Here is a 19,908-nt window from a genome sequence, read left to right as displayed (position 1 = left end):
ATAGAGAGCTCAAAATGAAGAGAAGCAAATAGGACTCTAGTTTTGTCTCTTTCTTTTGTCTTGAGTAATTGGATCATGTTTGTGTATGTGTGTGTGTGTGTGAGTATGTCTGTCTGTCTACCTGAGAGAGGGCAAGAGAGAGAGAGGGAGAGAAAGGGGAAGAGAGAAATTTATATTATTTCTGTCAGTGCAAGTATTTGGAAAGTAATCAAATTGTTAAAACAAACTCAAGTCTACTTAGATCAATGGTCACATAATATTTTTAAAACGTATTATTGAAGGATATTTTACACATGACAAAATTCATCCATTTCAAGTATGCTTTTCAATAATTTTTATTAACTTTACTGAAAGTTGCAGCAATCATCATAGCTCAATTTTAGAACATTTTCATCCCCAAATAAGATCCCTCATGCATATTTACATTTATAGATTTTTCCTGACTTACAATCAGGTTACATCCTGATAAATTCACCATAATTTGAAACTATCCTGTGTAAAATGCATTTAATATTCTTAACCTACCAATCATCACAGCTTAGTCCAGCCTGCCTTAAACGTGTTCAGAACACTTATATTATTTTACAGTTGGGAAAAATCATAAAACACAAAGTTGATTTTTATAACAATGTCTTGAATATCTCATGTGATTTATTGAATAGTGCACTGAAAGTGAAAAACAGAATGGCTATATGGTAGTGAATGGTTATAAGTGTATCAATTGTTCACCTTTGTGATTTTATAGCTGACTAGAAGCTGTGACTCTCAGCATTACAAAAGTAATTAGAGAGGGGTGGTCCTAAGATGGCAGAGAAATAGGATGGGGAGACCACTTTCTCCCCTACAAATTCATTGAAAGAATATTTGAACGCTGAGCCAATTCCACAAAACAACTTCTGAATGCTGGAAGAGGACATCAGGCACCCAGAAGGCAGCCCATTGTCTTCAAAAGGAGGTAGGACAAAATATAAAAGATAAAAAGAGAGACAAAAGAGGTAGGAATGGAGATCCATCCTGGGATGGGAGTGTCAAAAGAGAAGTTTCCAAACACCAGGAAACACTCTCACCAGCAGGTCTGTGGGGAATCTTGGAATCTCAGAGGGAAACATAACCAGGAGGATAAATAAATAAATAAATAAATAAAACCCACAGATTACGTGCTAAACAGCAACTCCCAGTACTCGCAGATGCCACCAACAAGCAGGGGCTGAACAAGGAGGCGCCGGCTGCATTGCTTAGGGTAAGGACCAGCTGGAGTGCCCTGAGGGCAATCTGAGGGAGCTAAAGTGAGATAGCAATCCAAACTGTGGGATAGCCAGAGAGAGAGGGAAAAAAAAAAAAGGGAGAGAGAGAGAAAACTATCCTGCAAAAAGCCCTAACCTGAGGCACTGCCAGGCCTGCTCATAGAACAAAGGACTGAGGAGAGCTAGCAGGCTGTGAACCACCCCATTCCCCACCGGAGACAAGCAGGTGGGGGGAGGGGGTGTTGGGTGGCACAGCCAGAGCCAGAAAGGGGCAATTGCAGCCCCAGAGAGGAATCCTCTAGCAAACTGCAAACAGGCTCCATTGCTGATCAAGAGTTCCTGGGATTCTGGATGGTTGACATCCGCTGGGAGGGTCGCAGCCAGAAATCAACTCCCCAGAAGAGACATACGGCACACCTGAGAAGGTGTGACCCTTGTACACCAAGGAAACCGAGCGGCTGGAACTGGGGAGGCAATAAGATGCACCGCCCACCTGAGGAGAGTGCACTCGCCAAACACATGGTTACCTGAGCTGCTCGGACCTGGGAAGGGCACAGGCCCAATCGAGTCTGCGCCTTTGGGGAGTACTCGAGAACCTGAACCTGAGCGGCTTAGACCTGGGAAGTGCACGCAACCCAGGGCCTGCCTCAGACAGTTCCCAGCAGAGTAACCTGGAGCCTGAGCAGTATAGACTGGGAAAGCACACATGTCATGATCAGGGGCAAACCCAGTGTGGTTGAAACACTGTGAGCACTCCCCACATATGCTAGGGATATTTGTTTGCAGTGTTCCTCCCTCCCCACAGAACGACTGAACAAGTGAACATAAAAAAGTGACCACTTTCACCCCCTGGTGTCAGGGCTGAAATTAAACACTGAAGAGACCAGCAAACAGAAGAAGCTAAAATAAACAGAGGGAACCGCTTTGGAAGTGACAGGTGCAACAGAATAAAACCCTGTAGTTAGCACTGACTACATCAGAAGGGGCCTATAGATCTTGAGTAGTATAAGCTGGATCAAGGAACTATCTGAAACTGAACTGACCCCCCACTGTCCACAAGAACTCCAGAGAAATTCCTAGATATATTTTTACTATTATCACTTTTTAAATTAAAATTTTTTAAAATTTTAAGTCCTCTATTACTCCTTTAATTTTCATTTTTATAATCTACTATTACCTTGCAAAAAAAAAAAGATCCTATTTTTAAAGTAAACTTCATATATATATTTTATAGTGTTTGTGACTCTGTTTTGTTTTTTTAATATTGTATTGTTGAGAGTCTAACCTCTACTCTGGATTTTTAATCTTTGCTTTTTGGTATTTGTTATAAATTTTGTACATTTGAGAATCCAATCTTCAGTACCCATTTTTACTTGGGAGTGTGATTACTGGCTTGATTGCTCTCTCCCCATTTTGACTCTCCTCTTTCTCCACCAGGTCGCCACTATCTCCTCCCTCCCCCTTCTCTTCTCTATCCAACCATGTGAATCTCTTTGTGTGTTCCAGGCTGTGGAGAACACATAGGGAACTGATTATTGTCTGGATCTGTCACTCTCCTTTTGATTCCCCCTTTTATCCTCCTGGCCACCTCTTTCTCCTTCCTCCCTCTTCTCTTCTCTGTGTAACTCCATGAACATTTCTGAGGGATCCAGACTGTGGAGAGTACATAGGGAAGTGATTGCTTGCTAGCTTGCTTTCACCCCTTTTGATTCCCCTTCTTCTCCTCCTGGTCACATCTATCTCCCTCTTCCCTCTTCTCTTCTCCATGTAACACTGTGAATCTCTCTGGGTGTCCCTCACTGTGGATAAACTTTTCATCATTAACCTAGATGTTTTATCATTGGTGCTGTATAGTTGGAGAAGTCTTGAGACTACTGTAAGAATAAGACTGAAAACCAGAGGCAGGAGGCTTAAGTTCAAAACCTGAGAACACCAGAGAACTCCTGACTCCAGGGAACATTCATTGATAGGAGCTCATCCAAAAGCCTCCATACCTACACTGAAACCAAGCACCACCCAAAGGCCAACAAGTTCCAGAGAAAGACATACCATGCAAATTCTCCAGCAACAGAAACATAGCCCTGAGCTTCAATATACTGGCTGCCAAAAGTCACACCAAACCAAGTGACATCTCAAAACTCATTACTGGGTACTTTATTGCACTCCAGAGAGAAGAAATCCAGCTCCACCCACCAGAACAGACACAAGCTTCCCGAACCAGGAAACCTTGACAAGCCACCCATCCAACCTCGCCCACAGTGAGGAACCTCTACAATAAAGAGGAGATACAAACTGCCAGAACACAGAAAGGCCACCCCAAACACAGAAATCTAAACAAAATGAAAAGGCAGAGAAATACTCAGCAGGTAAAGGAACAGGATAAATGCCCACCAAACCAAACAAAAGAGGAAGAGATAGGGAATCTACCTGAAAAAAAATTCAGAATACTGATAGTGAAAATCATCCAAAATCTTGAAAACAAAATGGAGTTACAGATAAATAGACTGGAGACAAGGATTGAGAAGATGCAAGAAATGTTTAACAAGCACCTAAAAGAAATAAAAAGAGTCAATATATATATATAATGAATAATGCAATAAATGAGATTAAAAAAACACTCTGGAGGTTACCAACAGTAGAATAACGGAGGCAGAAGATAGGATAGGTGAGATAGAAGATAGAATGGTAGAAATAAATGAAGCAGAGAGGAAAAAAGAAAAAAGAATGAAAAGAAATGAGGACAACCTCAGAGACCACTGGGACACTGTTATTGCCCAAACATTTGAATCATAGGAGTCCCAGAAGAAGAAGACAAAAAGAAAGACTATGAGAAAATACTTGAGGAGATAATAGTTGAAAACTTCCCTAAAAGGAAAGACTATGAGAAAATACTTGAGGAGAAAATAGTTGAAAACTTCCCTAAAAGGGGGAAGGAAATAGTCACCCAAGTCCAAGAAACCCAGAGAGTCCCAAACAGGATAAACACAAGGTGAAACACCCCAAGACACATATTAATCAAATTAACAAAGATCAAACACAAAGAGCAAATGTTAAAAGCAGCAAGGGAAAAAAAAAAAAAACCCCACAAATAATACACAAGGGGATTCCCATAAGGACAACAGCTGATCTTTCAATAGAAACTCTTCAGGCCAGAAGGGAATGGCAGGGCATACTTAAAGAGATGAAAGAGAAAAACCTACAACCCAGATTACTGTACCCAGCAAGGATCTCATTCAAATATGAAAGAGAAATCAAAAGCTTTACAGACAAGCAAAAGCTGAGAGAATTCAGCATCACCAAACCAGCTCTCCAACAAATGCTAAAGGTTCTTCTCTAGATAGGAAACACAACAAGGGTGTATAAACTCGAACTCAAAACAATAAAGAAAATGGCAATGCAATCATATTTATCAATAATTACCTTAAATGTATATGGGTTGAATGCTCCAACCAAAAGACAAAAGCTGGCTGAATGGATACAAGAACAAGACCCCTATATATGTTGTCTACAACAGACCCACCTCAAAACAAGGAACATATACAGACTGAAAGTGAAGGGCTGGAAAAAGATTCCACGCAAATAGAGACCTAAAGAAAGCAGGAGTGGCAATACTCATATTAAGTAAAATAGACTTTAAAATAAAGGCTGTGAAAAGAGACAAAGTAGGACACTACATAATGATCAAATGATCAATCCAGGAAGAAGATACAACACTTATAAATATATATGCACCCAACATAGAAGTACCACAATATGTAAGGCAAATACTAACAAGTATGAAAGGGGAAATTAACAATAACACAATAATAGTGGGAGACTTTAATACCTCACTCACACCTATGGATAGATCAACTAAACAGAACATTAACAAGGAAACACAAACTTTAAATGATACAATAGACCAGTTAGACCTAATTGATATCTATAGGACATTTTACCCCAAAACAATGAATTTCACCTTTTTCTCAAGTGCACAAGGAAACTTCTCCAGGATAGATCACATCCTGGGCCATAAATCTAGCCTTGGTAAATTAAAAAAAAAAATTGAAATCATTCCAAGCATCTTCTCTGACCATAATGCAGTAAGATTAGATGTCAATTACAGGAGAAAAAAGTATTAAAAATTCCAACATATGGAGGCTGAACAACACGCTGCTGAATAACCAACAAATCACAGAAGAAATCAATAAAGAAAACAAAATATGCATAGGAATGAATGAAAATGAAAACACAATAACCCCAAACCTGTGGGACACTGTGAAAGCAGTGCTAAGGGGAAGGTTAATAGCAATACAGGCTTACCTCAAGAAACAGGAAAAAAGTGAAATAAATAACCTAACTCTCCACCTAAAGCAACTAGAAAAGGAAGAAATGAAGAACCCCAGGGTTAGTAGAAGGAAAGAAATCTTAAAAATTAGGGCAGAAATAAATGCAAAAGAAAAGAGATCATAGCAAAAATCAACAAAGCTAAAAGCTGGTTCTTTGAGAAGATACATAAAATTGACAAACCATTAGCCAGACTCATCAAGAAACAAAGGGAAAAGAATCAAATAAACAAAATTAGAAATGAAAATGGAGAAACCAAAACAGACAACACAGAAATACAAAGAATCATAAGAGAGTACTATCAGCAGCTATATGCCAATAAAATGGACAACATGGAAGAAATGGACAAATTCTTAGAAAAGTACAACTTTCTAAAACTAAACCAGGAAAAAGTAGAAAATCTTAACAGATCCATCACAAGCAAGGGAACTGAAACTGTAATCAGAAATCTTCCAGCAAACAAAAGCTAAGGACCAGATGGATTCACAGCTGAATTCTACCAAGAATTTAGACAAGAGCTAACACCTATCCTACTCAAACTCTTCCAGAAAATTGCAGAGGAAGGTAAACTGCCAAACTCATTCTATGAGGCCACCATCATTCTAATACCAAAACCAGACAAATACGCCACAAAAAAAGAAAACTACAGGCCAATATCACTGATGAACATAGATGCAAAAATCCTTAACAAAATTCTAGCAAACAGAATCCAGCAACATATTAAAATGATCATACATCATGGCCAAATGGGCTTTATCCCAGGGAGGCAAAGATTCTTCAATATCCGCAAATCAATCAATGTAATACACCACATTAACAAGTTGAAAGATAAAAACCATATGATTATCTCAATAGACACAGAGAAAGCCTTTGACAAAATTCAACATTCATTTATGATAAGAACCCTCCAGAAAGCAGGAATAGAAGGAACATACCTCAACATAATAAAAGCTGTATGTGACAAACCTACAGCAAACATTCTCCTTAATGGTGAAATATTGAAAGCATTTCCCCTAAAGTCAGGAACAAGACAAGGGTGCCCACTCTCACCACTACTGTTCAATAGTGTTTTGGAAGTGTTGGCCACAGCAATCAGAGCAGAAAAAGATATAAAAGGAATCCAGATTGGAAAATAAGAAGTAAAACTCTCACTGTTTGCAGATGATATGATCCTCTACATAGAAAACCCTAAAGACTCCACCAGAAAATTACTAGAGCTAATCAATGAATATAGTAAACTTGCAGGATATAAAGTTAACACACAGAAATCCTTTGCATTCCTATACACTAACAATGAGAAAATAGAGAAATTAAGGAAACAATTTCATTTACCATTGCAACGAAAAGAATAAAATACTTAGGAATATATCTACCTAAAGAAATTAAAGGCCTATATATAGAAAACTATAAAACACTGATGAAAGAAATCAAAGAGGACACTAATAGATGGAGAAATATACCATGTTCATGGATTGGAAGAATCAATATAGTGAAAATGAGTATACTACCCAAAGCAATCTATACATTCAATGCAATCCCTATCAAGCTACCATTAGTATTTTTCATAGAACTAGAACAAATAATTTCACAATTTGTATGGAAATAAAAAAAATCTCAAATAGCCAAAGCAATCTTGAGAAAGAAGAACGGAACTGGAGGAATCAACCTGCCTGACTTCAGGCTCTACTACAAAGCCACAGTCATCAAGACAGTATGGTACTGGCACAAAGACAGAAATATAGATCAATGGAACAAAATAGAAAGCCCAGAGATAAATCCATGAACCTATAGATAGCTTATCTTTGACAAAGGAGGCAAGAATATACAATGGAGAAAAGACAATCTCTTTAACAAGTGGTGCTGGGAAAACTGGTCAACCACTTGAAAAGAATGAAACTAGAACACTTTCTAACACCATACACCAAAATAAACTCAAACTGGATTAAAGATCTAAACATAAGAGCAGAAACTATAAAACTCCTAGAGGAAAACATAGGCAAAACACTCTCTGACATAAACCACAGCAGGATCTTCTATGACACACCTCCCAGAGTAATGGAAATACAAGCAAAAATAAACAAATGGGACCTAATTAAACTTAAAAGCTTTTGAATAATGTAGGAAACTATAAGCAAGGTGAAAAGACAGCCTTCAGAATGGGAGAAAATAATAGCAAACAAAGCAACTGACAAAGAATTAATCTCAAAAATATACAAGCAACTCCTACAGCTCAATTCCAGAAAAATAAATGACCTAATCAAAAAATGAGCCAAAGAACTAAATAGACATTTCCCAAAAGAAGACATACAGATGGCTAACAAACACATGAAAAGATGCTCAACATCACTCATTCTCAGAGAAATGCAAATCAAAACCACAATGAGGTACCATTTCATGCCAGTTAGAATGTCTGCTATCCAAAAGTCTACAAACAATAATTGCTGGAGAGAGTATGGAGAAAAGGGAGCCCTCTTACCATGTTGGTGGGAATGCAAACTGGTACAGCCACTATGGAGATTCACAGCCACAGTGCGGAGATTCCTTAAAAAAATGGAAACAGAACTGCCATATGACCCAGCAATCCTACTGCTGGGCATACACACTAAGGAAACCGGAATTTAAAGAGACACGTGTACCTCAATGTTCATCGCAGCACTGTTTATAATAGCCAGGACATGGAAGCAACCTAGATGTCCATCAGCAGATGAATGGATAAGAAAGCTGTGGTACATATACACAATAGAGTATTACTCAGCCATTAAAAAGAATACATTTGAATCAGTTCTAATGAGGTGGATGAAACTGGAGTATATTAAACAGGGTGAAGTAAGCCAGAAAGAAAAACATCAATATAGTATACAAATGCATATATATGGAATTTAGAAAGATGGTAGCAATGACCCTGTATGTGAGACAGCAAAAGAGACACAGATATATAGAACAATCTTTTCGACTCTGTGGGAGAGGGCGAGGGTAGGTTGATTTGGAAGAATGACATTGAAACATGTATATTATCATATGTGAAACGGGTCACCAGTCCAGGTTTGATGCATGGGACAGGGTGCTCGGGGCGGGTGCACTGGGATGACCCAGTGGGATGGGATGGGGAAGGAGGTGGGAGGGGTGTTCAGGATGGGGAACACATGTACACCCATGGCTGATTCATGGCAATGTATGGCAAAACCACCACAACATTGTAAAGTAATTAGCCTCCAACTTAAATGAATAAATTTATTAAAAAGAAGTAAAAAAAAGTAATTTGAGTGCACACTGATAGCTCAGGAAAAGATCAAAACTCAAAATTTGAAGTATGGTTTCTGTTGAATGTTTATCACTTTCACACTGCCATAAAGTCAATAGTTGTAAGCTGAACAACTTAATTATCATAAATTGGGGACTGTCTATAATTCCTTTCCAGCCTCAGTCAACTTTAATCTAACTTCTGTCTCTATTAGCTTGCCTATGTGGATATTTTATACAAATGGATTCATACAATATGCAGTCTCTTTTGTCCGGCTGTTTCATTTAGCTTGTTTGAGGTTCATTTATGACATATTATGTGTTAGTTCAATCATCTTTATTACTGAACATTACATTATATGTTTATTTGACAATTTGTTTATCCATTCATCAGTTGATAGGCATTTAAGTTGTTTCTACTATTTGGATACTATAGATAATGTTTCTATGAATATTTGTGTAAAAGTTTTTTGTGCACATATATTTTTAATTATCTTGAGGTACATACATAGTGGGGAGAAGGCAATGGCACCCCACTCCAGTACTCTTGCCTGGAAAATCCCATGAATCGGGGAGCCTGGTAGGCTGCAGTCCATGGGGCCGCAGGGAGTCAGACATGACTGAGCGACTTTACTTTCACTTTTCACTTTGATGCGTTGGAGAAGGAAATGGCAACCCACTTCAATGTTCTTGCCTGGAGAATCCCAGGGATGGGGGAGCCTGGTGGGCTGCCATCTGTGGGGTCGCATAGAGTCGGACACGTATTTATTTCCACATACATAGTGAAATTATTGGATCATATAGTAATTCTAACTTTAAATTTTAGAGGAATTGTTAGGCTGTTTTCAAAAGTTGGTGCACCATTTTACAATCCCACTGACAACATATGGGCTTTCCCATTCTCCACATCCTTGCCAACATGTGTTGTTAGCATATTAAATATGGGAGAAACTTAGATCACTCTAGGTCTTGAGTAAGATTATAGTAAAACACAGAATTCAAAGTTAAATAGTATATCTTTAGGTGGTTCTTTAAATTCAATGAGATTGTAAACAGACTCTAAAATGGCCAGGTAGTACTTCTAAGAGATAATAATCTAGATAATCTAAAGATAATATGCTTCTATGCTTTAAAAAATGCTATGATCAAAATGAAAAAACATACAAACTCAGACACTTTGCAGATGTCACAAGACATGTGCTTAGTCCTCTTAACATGGAACCCTGTTTTAAGAAGTGTTAGTTTAGCACACAAAAAATTTTAGTAGATCTGTAGCCTACGAAAAAGACAGATGCCATAAGAAATTCAGAAATATTGAAGGAAAACTTGGATTATCACCCAGATCTCTTGGGTGGAAACTCAGTGAATCCAACTACCCTTGGTGCTGAATTCACTGATAAGAAATATGTTTCATGAGCAAAGACACACCAACCAAAGGAGGCATCTTAGTTATTTGAAAGTAGAGGAATAAACAAGGTTTTTGGATGCATTTTTAATTTATTGGCTAATATGAAATATCTCCAGAGCATCAGAAATAAAACATTCTGTCAGTAGCTACCACATATATAAGGCTCAAGATTCAACAAAATGTCTCCAAATAACCAATTTAGGATAATAAAAGTAATTGAAATTTACCTACATTCAATGTAAAACACCAGAGACCTTGGTAGTGAGGTTAGCAGGGTGTTACATGCATAAGAAATTATCTTCTCAGTACAGTAGGGGTTTGTGTTTTGGAGAAGGTGCTACAGTATTGACACTCTTACTGAGCCTGAGTCTGAGAACCTAGAAGAAGAAAGCGGCTCTCCTAGGCTCCTCTTTGTCAAAATTCAAATCTAAGTATACAGAGAAGAAAATACTAAATCAAAAAAGTAAACTCATCCACAGCAAATACTTCTCCTCCCTTACAAACAAAAACAATTTTCTTTTGCTAGTTCAAATATAGACGACTCAATTATTATCTAGTCTTAGGGGCATGTTGAAAATCTTTCTGTCATGTGTCTCTTGTGATTCCACTAACAAATATTACCCAAGTAGAAAAGATACATGAAAGCAAGGCATTCAAAGATACCTGTACTTTAAGAGCAATGAAATCTTTAAAAGCACTCCCCAGGAACAAAAACTTGAGTGTGACATTTGCTATGGCCAAGCAGCAATTATGGAGAAGAAAATGGCAACCCCCTCCAGTATTCTTGCCTGGAAAACCCCATGGACTGGACGGAGGAGCCTGGTGTGCTGCAGTCCATTGGGTTGCAAGGAGTCAGACATGACTGAGTGACTTCACTATAAGCAGTAATTATAAAGAAGAAAAACATCCTTCACCTCACCTCCACCCAAGATGTCTTAAAAAGCAAAGTAAAACATTTCCCTAGTTCAATTGCTAACTACAAATTTTTAAAGTTAACTTATTTAATTGGAGGATAATTACTTTATGATATTGTGATGGTTTTTGCCATACATCAACATGAATCAGTCACAGGCATACATGTGTTCTCCTCATCCTGAACTCCCCTAGAACCAAGGTGATCCTGGGTATGACTTGGGATGATCATACAATGTTCATACCATGAGGACCTTGCTCTTGATTGGCATACTCATGTACTGAGGTAAGCTTGGCAACAAAGGCTGGTGTCTTAATTGCTACAGAAAAGGCCACTGCTAAGAAGTTATTCTGGGCTGTGTATTCTAGCCAGAAAGTTTCTTGTCTTGGGTGGAGCTTACAATGAGCTTTGTATTGATTGTGTTTAAGGATATACCATTGGGCAATTTTGCTACATGGCTGCTGTTGTTTTTTTTTTTTTTTTTTCCTGCAATGTTGCTCTCAGTGTCACTATGGTAACTGTACCATGTTAAAGTGAAATTATTAGGGGTAAACAGTGGAGAAAGCCCTGGTCTAGGGATCAAGAGACTTAGGTTAGACTGACTTCTAGTCTGACAAGTGACATATCTAATATAAGCTGCTTTTCTCTTCTTCAAAAGGAATATTATAACACCCTATTCAGGGGATTGTGAGGATGAAATGAGACCATAAATATAAAAGAGCTCTGTCAATTACAGTCTAGAGCAGGCACAGTGAAGATGGCTGGCTGTAATATTTTATCATTATATTATTGTTAATATAATTGTGACACAATCACTACCTTTCCCATAGATGCAGCAATATTAGACTTGAATCACAACAATGCAAATGGTAACTTTTGAACACCTAAGACCTCCTCTAGCTGAATCATCTTCAATTTGGATACTGGTTCTTGCACTACCAGAAGCTCCAGACATGGCTAATTAGAATCAGTGAGATAAGAATAAGCTGTCCCAGAAAAAAATAACAGAGAACCTAAAAGTCAAGACCTAAACCCTTGGCTCACACATATTTGCCAATACCTGTGTTAAGTCAGGCTGCTTGATGCAGGCTTGCAATTCAATTGCTTCTAATCCCCAGTGCAGTACAATGGGAACTTTTAATTTTTTCCTAGGTGCTTTTTAGAACTTAACTAGTGGGTTGCCCTGGGAACCCTTAATCAGTGTTTGTAGATGAACTGTTCCCTACGATACATTTAATAAAACCTTGAAAGCAGAAGTCCTGTTGTAGAGAGCATTCATTTGCCAGTACTAGGACCTATTGAAGTGCACATGCTGTTTAATGTACTTAATTAACCACCAAGTAATTGTGGGACAAGAATTAGCTGTACAGGACTGAAAAAAAAAAACAACAACAACAACAACAGCTGATAATACAGAAGAATATAGCCTCCAAGTTACTTATTACATCATGCTCATGAGATATATAAGTTCAGTTCAGTTGCTCAGTCATGTCCTACTCTTTGCGACCCCATGGACTGCAGCACACCAGGCTTCTCTGTCTATTACAAACTCCCAGACCTTGCTCAAACTCATGTCCATCAAGTCAGATATGCCATCCAACCATCTCATCCTCTGTCATCCCCTTCTCCTCCCACCTTCAATCTTTCCCAGGATCAGGGTCTTTTTTAATGAGTCAGTTCTTCGCATAAGGTGGCCAAAGTATTGGAGCTTCAGCTTCAGCATCAGTCCTTCCAATGAATATTCAGGATTGATTTCCTTAATAATTGAATGGTGTGATGTCCTTGATGCCCAAGGGACTCTCAAGAGTCTTCTCCAATACCACAGTTCAAAAGGATAAATTCTTTGGTGTTCAGCTTACTTTATGGTCCAACTCTCACATCCATACATAACTACTGGAAAAACCATAGCTTTGACTATAAGGACCTTTGTTGGCAAAGTAGTATCTCTGCTTTTTAATATGCTGTCTAAGTTGGTCATAGTTTTTCTTCCAAGGAGTAAGCATCTCTTAATTTCATGGTTGCAGCCACCATCTGCAGTGATTTTTGAGCCCAAGAAAATAGTCTGTCATTGTTTCACCATCTATTTTCCATGAAGTGATGGAACCGGATGCCATGATCTTCCTTTTTTGAATGTTGAGTTTTAAATCAGCTTTTTCACTCTCTTCTTTCACTTTCATCATGAGGCTCTTCAGTTCCTCTTTGCTTCCTGTCATAAAGGTGGTGTTATCTGCATATCTGAGGTTATTTATATTTCTCCCATGAGATATATAAGTAGAAATTAAAGGAAAAGCATAATTCTGAAGGAATCAAACAGGAAGGAATGATGAGAAATCTGAGATCCAACTGACATTTCAATAGGAAGAGGCAGTAGGTCTTCTTTCCTGTCCCCACTCAGCCACCCCTAAGTATGTTGGAGGGTATCTTTTGAGGTCTGCTAGGAGGTACTTTGGGGAATTCAGGCCCAAGAGGGAAGGTCACTTTGGCTCCTAAATATTCTGTAAGGTTCCAAGAAGGCAAATTCCCACCATGCTCCCTGTTGGAGGCAGGGAGTTATAGGACTTCAAGTAAAGGGTGAGGCCTGGGAGACTCACAGGGAAAATATTTGCCACGCCCTATGTTGCAACACAGGATCATCACTCTTCAAACATGCATAAGACGGTCCAGCTGACACGGAGTGTGATGAGTCTAAAGTGACTTGGAATAAGGGAGGAGAAAACTTGTAGGCCATAGGCGGTAAGAGCTATTCAGAGAGTAAAGCAAAAACCAAAAGAAACCCTCTCCATCCTGGATGTGGATAAAGCCATGTGTTGTTTTTCAATGGAAGACTATGCTGCTGCCTCCACAACTTAGATTATGGAGCCAGCTGATTTTTCTGGTGGTGGAAATGAACTGCTTTACTCACTATCCAAAGTCTCTTCCCTATGGTCCTTAATGATCTTTTAAAGGTTATTTAGGCAATGTCTAGTGGAGAGAAATAACCAGTGCCCCCCGACACCTCTGTCTGTCCTGCCATGGTGGTACTGGTTTAGTCGCTGAGTCATGTCTGACTCTTTGTGACCCCATGGACTGCACCCCACCAGGCTCCCCTGTCCATGGGATTTCCCAGGCAAAATACTGGAGTACATTGCCATTTCCTTCTCCAGGGTATCTTCCTGACCCAGGGATCAACCCTGGATCTCCTGAATTTTAGGTGAATTCTTTATGGATTGAGACACCAGGGAAGCCCTTCTGCCACAGTCAAGAGAAATTTCTGCTTTACCTGATCTTCCCTGGGCTCTGTTCTCAGCCATGGAATCCATACTTTGGTCTGGGGATGGGAATGTGGAGCAGGCTGCCTTTCCCAAATATGAATTGCTTTGAGTAAGTTACTATTCCTGTCTTGAACTCAGGTTCCTCATCTTTAAGACAGGTATAATGTATGAAAGAACTTTTTTTACAATCTAAAGCACTAAAGTATTATAATTGACAGATTTTTTTCCAAATATCTGCAATCTATCTGGGAGAGGCTTTTAAAGATGGGATATTTGCCCTCTCCTACCTCGAAATAAAGTTGAAGACTCAAGTCACTGCCAAAACTAAGATCAGAGACTCTTAAATTGAACACAGGAGGGTAGGAAGGACAAGTAGGGTGTACGCTTCTACTGGTTTCAATCTTTCTCCTTTCTCTCTTACCCACCAGGGGAAAATGAGTAAGATAGACAGATGGAGTCTTGTCTGACCTTACAGCTCTTCTCACTTTTCAATCTCTTGAGAGATAGTGCTGATGGAAAGTCTCTTACCTTTCCACTGGCAGAGAATATACATCAAAGCCAGATATAGGGTGGGAGTAGGGGAGCTGATGGGAGGCAGAGAGAATAGGCCCGGTATTGTGGGCAAGGATATTACCTTAATACGTTCAGGCATAGGGGTCTTATTTGGCCCCTCACCCATTTTCCTCCCCCAGAGTTGTTTTCTGGAACAGATATGCCAGAAAACCTGCTACTACAAACACTTCTAGAAAATGAAAATTTCAAGATACTGGAGAGGCCCCTAGCTTTAATAATTATGATATACATCACTGAATAATCTAAGGTCAGTCACCTTTTGTCTCTGAGCCTCAGCTTCATCATATGCAAACTGGGGATGGTAATCCTGGCCTTCAGTTCAGTTCAGTCACTCAGTCACGTCCGACTCTTTGAGACCCCATGAACCGCAGCATACCAGGCTTCCCTGTCCATCACCAGCTCCCGGAGTTTACCCAAACTCATGTTCATTGAGTCAGTGATGGCATCCAATCATCTCATCCTCTGTCATCCCCTTCTCTTCCTGCCCTCAATCTTTCCCATCATCAGGGTCTTTTCAAATGAGTCAACTCTTTGCGTCAGGTGGCCAAAGTATTGGATTCAGCTTCAACATCAGTCCTTCTAATGAACACCCAGGACTGATCTCCTTTAGCATGGACTGGTTGGATCTCCTTGCAGTCCAAGGGACCCTCAAGAGTCTTCTCCAACACCACAGTTCAAAAGCATCAATTCTTCTATGCTCAGCTTTCTTTATAGTCCAACTCTTACATCCATACATGACCACTGGAAAAACCAGAGCCTTGACTAGACGGACCTTTGTTGGCAAAGTAATGTCTCTGCTTTTCAATATGCTGTCTAGGTTGCTCATAACTTTCCTTATAAGGAGTAAGCGTCTTTTAATTTCATGGCTGCAATCACCATCTGCAGTGATTTTGGAGCCCCCCAAAATAAAGTCAGCCACTGTTTCCTGGCCTTGGGTTTGTATAAAGATCCAATGAGATGATTGTTCTGAATGCAAACTGCAAAGTTTAGTGCATATACGTAGTAAATTCCAGCATTCGCATCCTAAGATAATTATGTCCAGTCTTGGTTTTTACAAGTTAAATGACCTCCAACATTCTGGATTATGTTGATGTTCAGTCACCAAGTCATATCCAACTCTTCATGACCCCGTGGACTGCAGCACGCCAGGCTTCCTTGTCCCTCATTATCTCCTGGAGTTTGCTCAAGTTCATGTCCATTGCATTAGTGACACCATCCAACCATCTCATCCTCTGTCACCCTCTTCTCCTTCAATCTTTCCAAGCTTCAGGGTCTTTTCTAATGAGTTGGCTATTTGCATCAGCTAGTCAAAGTATTGGAGCATCAGCTTCGGCATCAGTCCTTCCAATGAGTATTCAGGGTTGATCTGCCTTAAGACTGACTGGTTTGATTTCCTTGTAGTACAAGGGATTCTCAAGAGTCTTTTCCAACATCACAGTGCAGAAGCATCAAGTGTTTGGCGCTCAGCTTTCTTTATGGTCCAACTCTCACATCCATACATGACTATGGGAAAAACCATAGCTTTGACGAGATGGCCCTTTGTTGGCAAAGTAATGTCTCTGCTTTTTAATATGCTGTCTAGGTTGGTCATAGCTTTTCTTCCAAGGTGCAAGCATCTTTTAATGTCATGGCTACAGTCATCATCTGCAAGGATTTTGGAGTCCTAGAAAATAAAGTCTGTCTCTGTTTTCATTGTTTCCCCACCTATTTGCCATGAAGTGATGGGGCCGCGTGCCATGATCTTTGTTTTTTAAATGTTGAGTTTTAAGCTAGCTTTTTCACTCTCCTTTCACCTTCATCAAGAGGCTCTTTAGTTTCTCTTTGTTTTCTGCCATAAGGATGGTGTTAAAGTGCTGCACTCAATATGCCAGTAAATTTGGAAAACCAGGAGTGGACACAGGACTGGGAAAGGTCAGTTTTCATTCCAATTCCAAAGAAAGGCAATGCCAAAGAATGTTCAAACTACTGCACAATTGCACTCATTTCACATGCTAGCAAAGTAATGCTCAAAATTCTCTATGCTGGGCTTCAACAGTATGTGAACCAAGAACTCCCAGATGCTCAAGGTTGATTTAGAAAAGGCAGAAAAACCAGAGATCACATTGCCAACATCTGTTGGATCATAGAAAAAAGCAAGAGAATTCCAGAAAAGCATCTACTTATGCTTCATTGACTACTCCAAAGCCTTTGTGTGAATCATAGGAAACTGTGGGAAATTCTTAAAGAGATGGGAATACTAGACCACATTACTTGCCTCCTAAGAAACTTGTATGCAGGTCAAGAAGCAACAGTTAGAACTGGACATGGAACAATGGACTGGTTCCAAATTGGGAAAAGAGTATGACAAGGTTGTATATTGTCACCCTGCTTATTTAACTTATATGCAGAGTACATCATGAGAAATGCTGGGATGGATGAAGCACAAACTGGAATCAAGATTGCTGGGAAAAAATCAATAACCTCAGATATGCAGGTGACACCACCCTTATGGCAGTTGTTCCATATAAGGTTCTAACCGTTGCTTCTTAACTAGCATATAGGTTTCTTGGAGACAGGTAAAATCTCTCTAAGAGCTTTCCACAGTTTGTTATGCTCCACAGAGTCAAAGGCTTTAGTGTGGCAGATGAAACAGAGGCAGATGTTTTTCTGGAATTCCCTTGCTTTCTCTATGATCCAGTGAATGTTGGCAATTTGGTCTCTGGTTCCTTTGCCTTTTCTAAACCCAGCTTGGACATCTGGACATTCTCAGTTAACGTACTGCTGAAGCTTAGCATGCAGGATTTTGAGCATACCCTTACTAGCATGGGAGATGAGTGCGACTGTCTGGTGGTTTTAACATTCTTTTGTACTGCCCTTCTTGGGAATTTGGATGAGGATTGACCTTTTCCAGTCCTGTGCCCACCACTGGGTTTTCCAAATTTGCTGACGTATTGAGTGCAGCACTGTGATAGCATCATCTTTTAGGAATTTAAATAGCTCTGCCGGAATTCTATCACCTCCACTAGCTTTATTGACAGCAGTGCTTCCTAGGGCCCACTTAACTTCATACTCCATACTTCATACTGGCTCTGGGTGAGTGACCACACCATCGTGGTTATCCAGGTCACTAAGATATATTTTGTATAGCTCTTTTCTGGGTATGCTGGACTATATAGGCTGCTATTAATACCAAGCAAATAAAATAGTTGCTCTATTCATCTGGGCAACTTTTATTTCAAAATCTGACCTATGTGAGGGAGTAGATGTCAGCTTAATTGGCCTATTATGGACATAAGGGAGACTTAAAAACAATACATGGTGGCTACACCTGAGCCTCGATGTTCTAACCTACCCCGTGGCATCAGCCATGAAGGGAGCAGTTTTACTTTATTCTAAGAAGCGTGTGAAACTGGTCGTGAAGGCTTAGCAATTGATTGGTTGTCTCTAAACTAAGAAAGCACCAATGTTTCCTGAGAGGCCCTAGGGCAGGCTTTAATGAAAACCCAAGGTCTTAAGTGTCTCCCCTAGAGCTCAGGGACTTCACAGTCACCATAAAGACCAATGCTCTGAGCTCTGAGTTTGGCCCTGGGGATGTAGAGAATCAGCCTTGGGCTTAAGAAAATCAGGCACCATGAAGGGACAAAAGAGGCAAGAAAAGAATAAAAATAAGATAAAAGGAACTTTAGGAAGTACCATTTTAAAGGTAAAAAAGAAACTAAGTTGGATCCCCACTAAAGAAGGTAAGAAACCTATAGGTGGAAAGGAAAACCCCAGGGGGCAAAGGGATTAGCTCTGCAATTGTCACAGCCTCAGCAGTCTAAGAGATGTGTGGGGAATTGAGGTTTCACGCCTCTCCTAACATGTGTGTAGGTGTGTGTGTGTGTGTGTGTGTGTGTGTGTGTGTGTGTGTGTGTACTGGGGAGGGGAGCAGTGCAGAGTAGCTGAAGAGGAAAACTTTGATTTTGTCCCTACAGTGCAAGGCAGATGTATCAACAGGATACTGAGAGGCTCCTCCTTTAGGTTCACCTGACGAAAAAGGCAGGCAGTAAAACTCTACCCCATTCATTGCCTTCTATTCTCCTCCTGTCTATAATCCATTGCCATCTATTCTCCTCCTGTCTATAATCAAGCTAAGCTAGGAACATATCTGGTAGTCCCACGACTGGGTAATCTGGCTTTCTAGGCTAGCTTTCTAGCTAGGATAGGAAAGCAAGAAATGCTGCTGGTCAGTCTTGGGAAAATAATGAAGAATCAATCCTTTGGTAGGATGAGATAGGATGCGCTCTGTCTGTAGAGTACAGGTTGTTGTAGATATCATATCCCATGCCCCTGCTGCTGTTGTGGTTTAAGAACAAGGCAGGAGAGTCCAGAGAGAATGATTGGGCTGCCAGAAGCCCAAGAGACCCAGGAAGGGAGTAGAGCAAGTTAGAAACCAATGGGGCAATCTCATTAGCTGCTTCTTCTCTCCATCCCTCAAAAAATGGTTTATGCCAGTGGTTAGGGTACAATAGCAGAAAAACATCACCTGTTTGAGGTGATGACTTAACAATTCTATCTTACTCTACATTGGTAAGACAATTTCACATGAAACTGGATTCAGTTTTAAATACTCCATACTTTAAATGAATCAAAGTGGTACTTTCCAGACAGGAGAAGCTCTCTTTAGACTTCTTCAGGGCTATCTCATGACACAGGAAGCAGATGAGGTCTGTGTGGCCCAAGGAGCAGAGCAGGACCCAGGGTTGGTTACTATAGAGAGAAAGAAAGTTTTTCTTTACATTGAGCTCAAATCCATCAGTCATAGCAACAATACACATTGATGAGTATAGCTTCCTGACATTGTAAGTAGGAGCAAGGATGACACCAACACTTTGTGGGGATATTATAAAAGGGACTCAAGCATGGATTGAAGGACTTGGAAGGGAGGTTGGACTGTATGACCTTGAAGGTATCTAGACTGACCTTAGTAGCAGT

The 19,908-nt window shown here is 39.9% G+C and overlaps 1 protein-coding gene across 4 annotated transcripts in view; it reads right to left on the bottom strand.

The window, feature by feature from the left end:
* Positions 1-319: 319 nt before the first annotated feature.
* Positions 320-19,908, bottom strand: part of EDA2R (ectodysplasin A2 receptor) — a 127,848-nt gene continuing 108,259 nt past the window's right edge. For all 4 annotated transcript variants that reach the window (XM_070785235.1, XM_070785234.1, XM_070785236.1 and 1 more), the window contains one exon: positions 320-19,683. The gene's annotated coding sequence lies outside the window, so the exon portion shown is untranslated. The remainder of the gene's footprint in view (positions 19,684-19,908) is intronic.

Source organism: Bos indicus, chromosome X (assembly GCF_029378745.1).
Source record: "Bos indicus isolate NIAB-ARS_2022 breed Sahiwal x Tharparkar chromosome X, NIAB-ARS_B.indTharparkar_mat_pri_1.0, whole genome shotgun sequence".
NCBI classification, from domain to species: domain Eukaryota; kingdom Metazoa; phylum Chordata; class Mammalia; order Artiodactyla; family Bovidae; genus Bos; species Bos indicus.
Note: the sequence above shows the minus strand (reverse complement) of the source record. Positions and strands in the feature narration are given on the sequence as shown.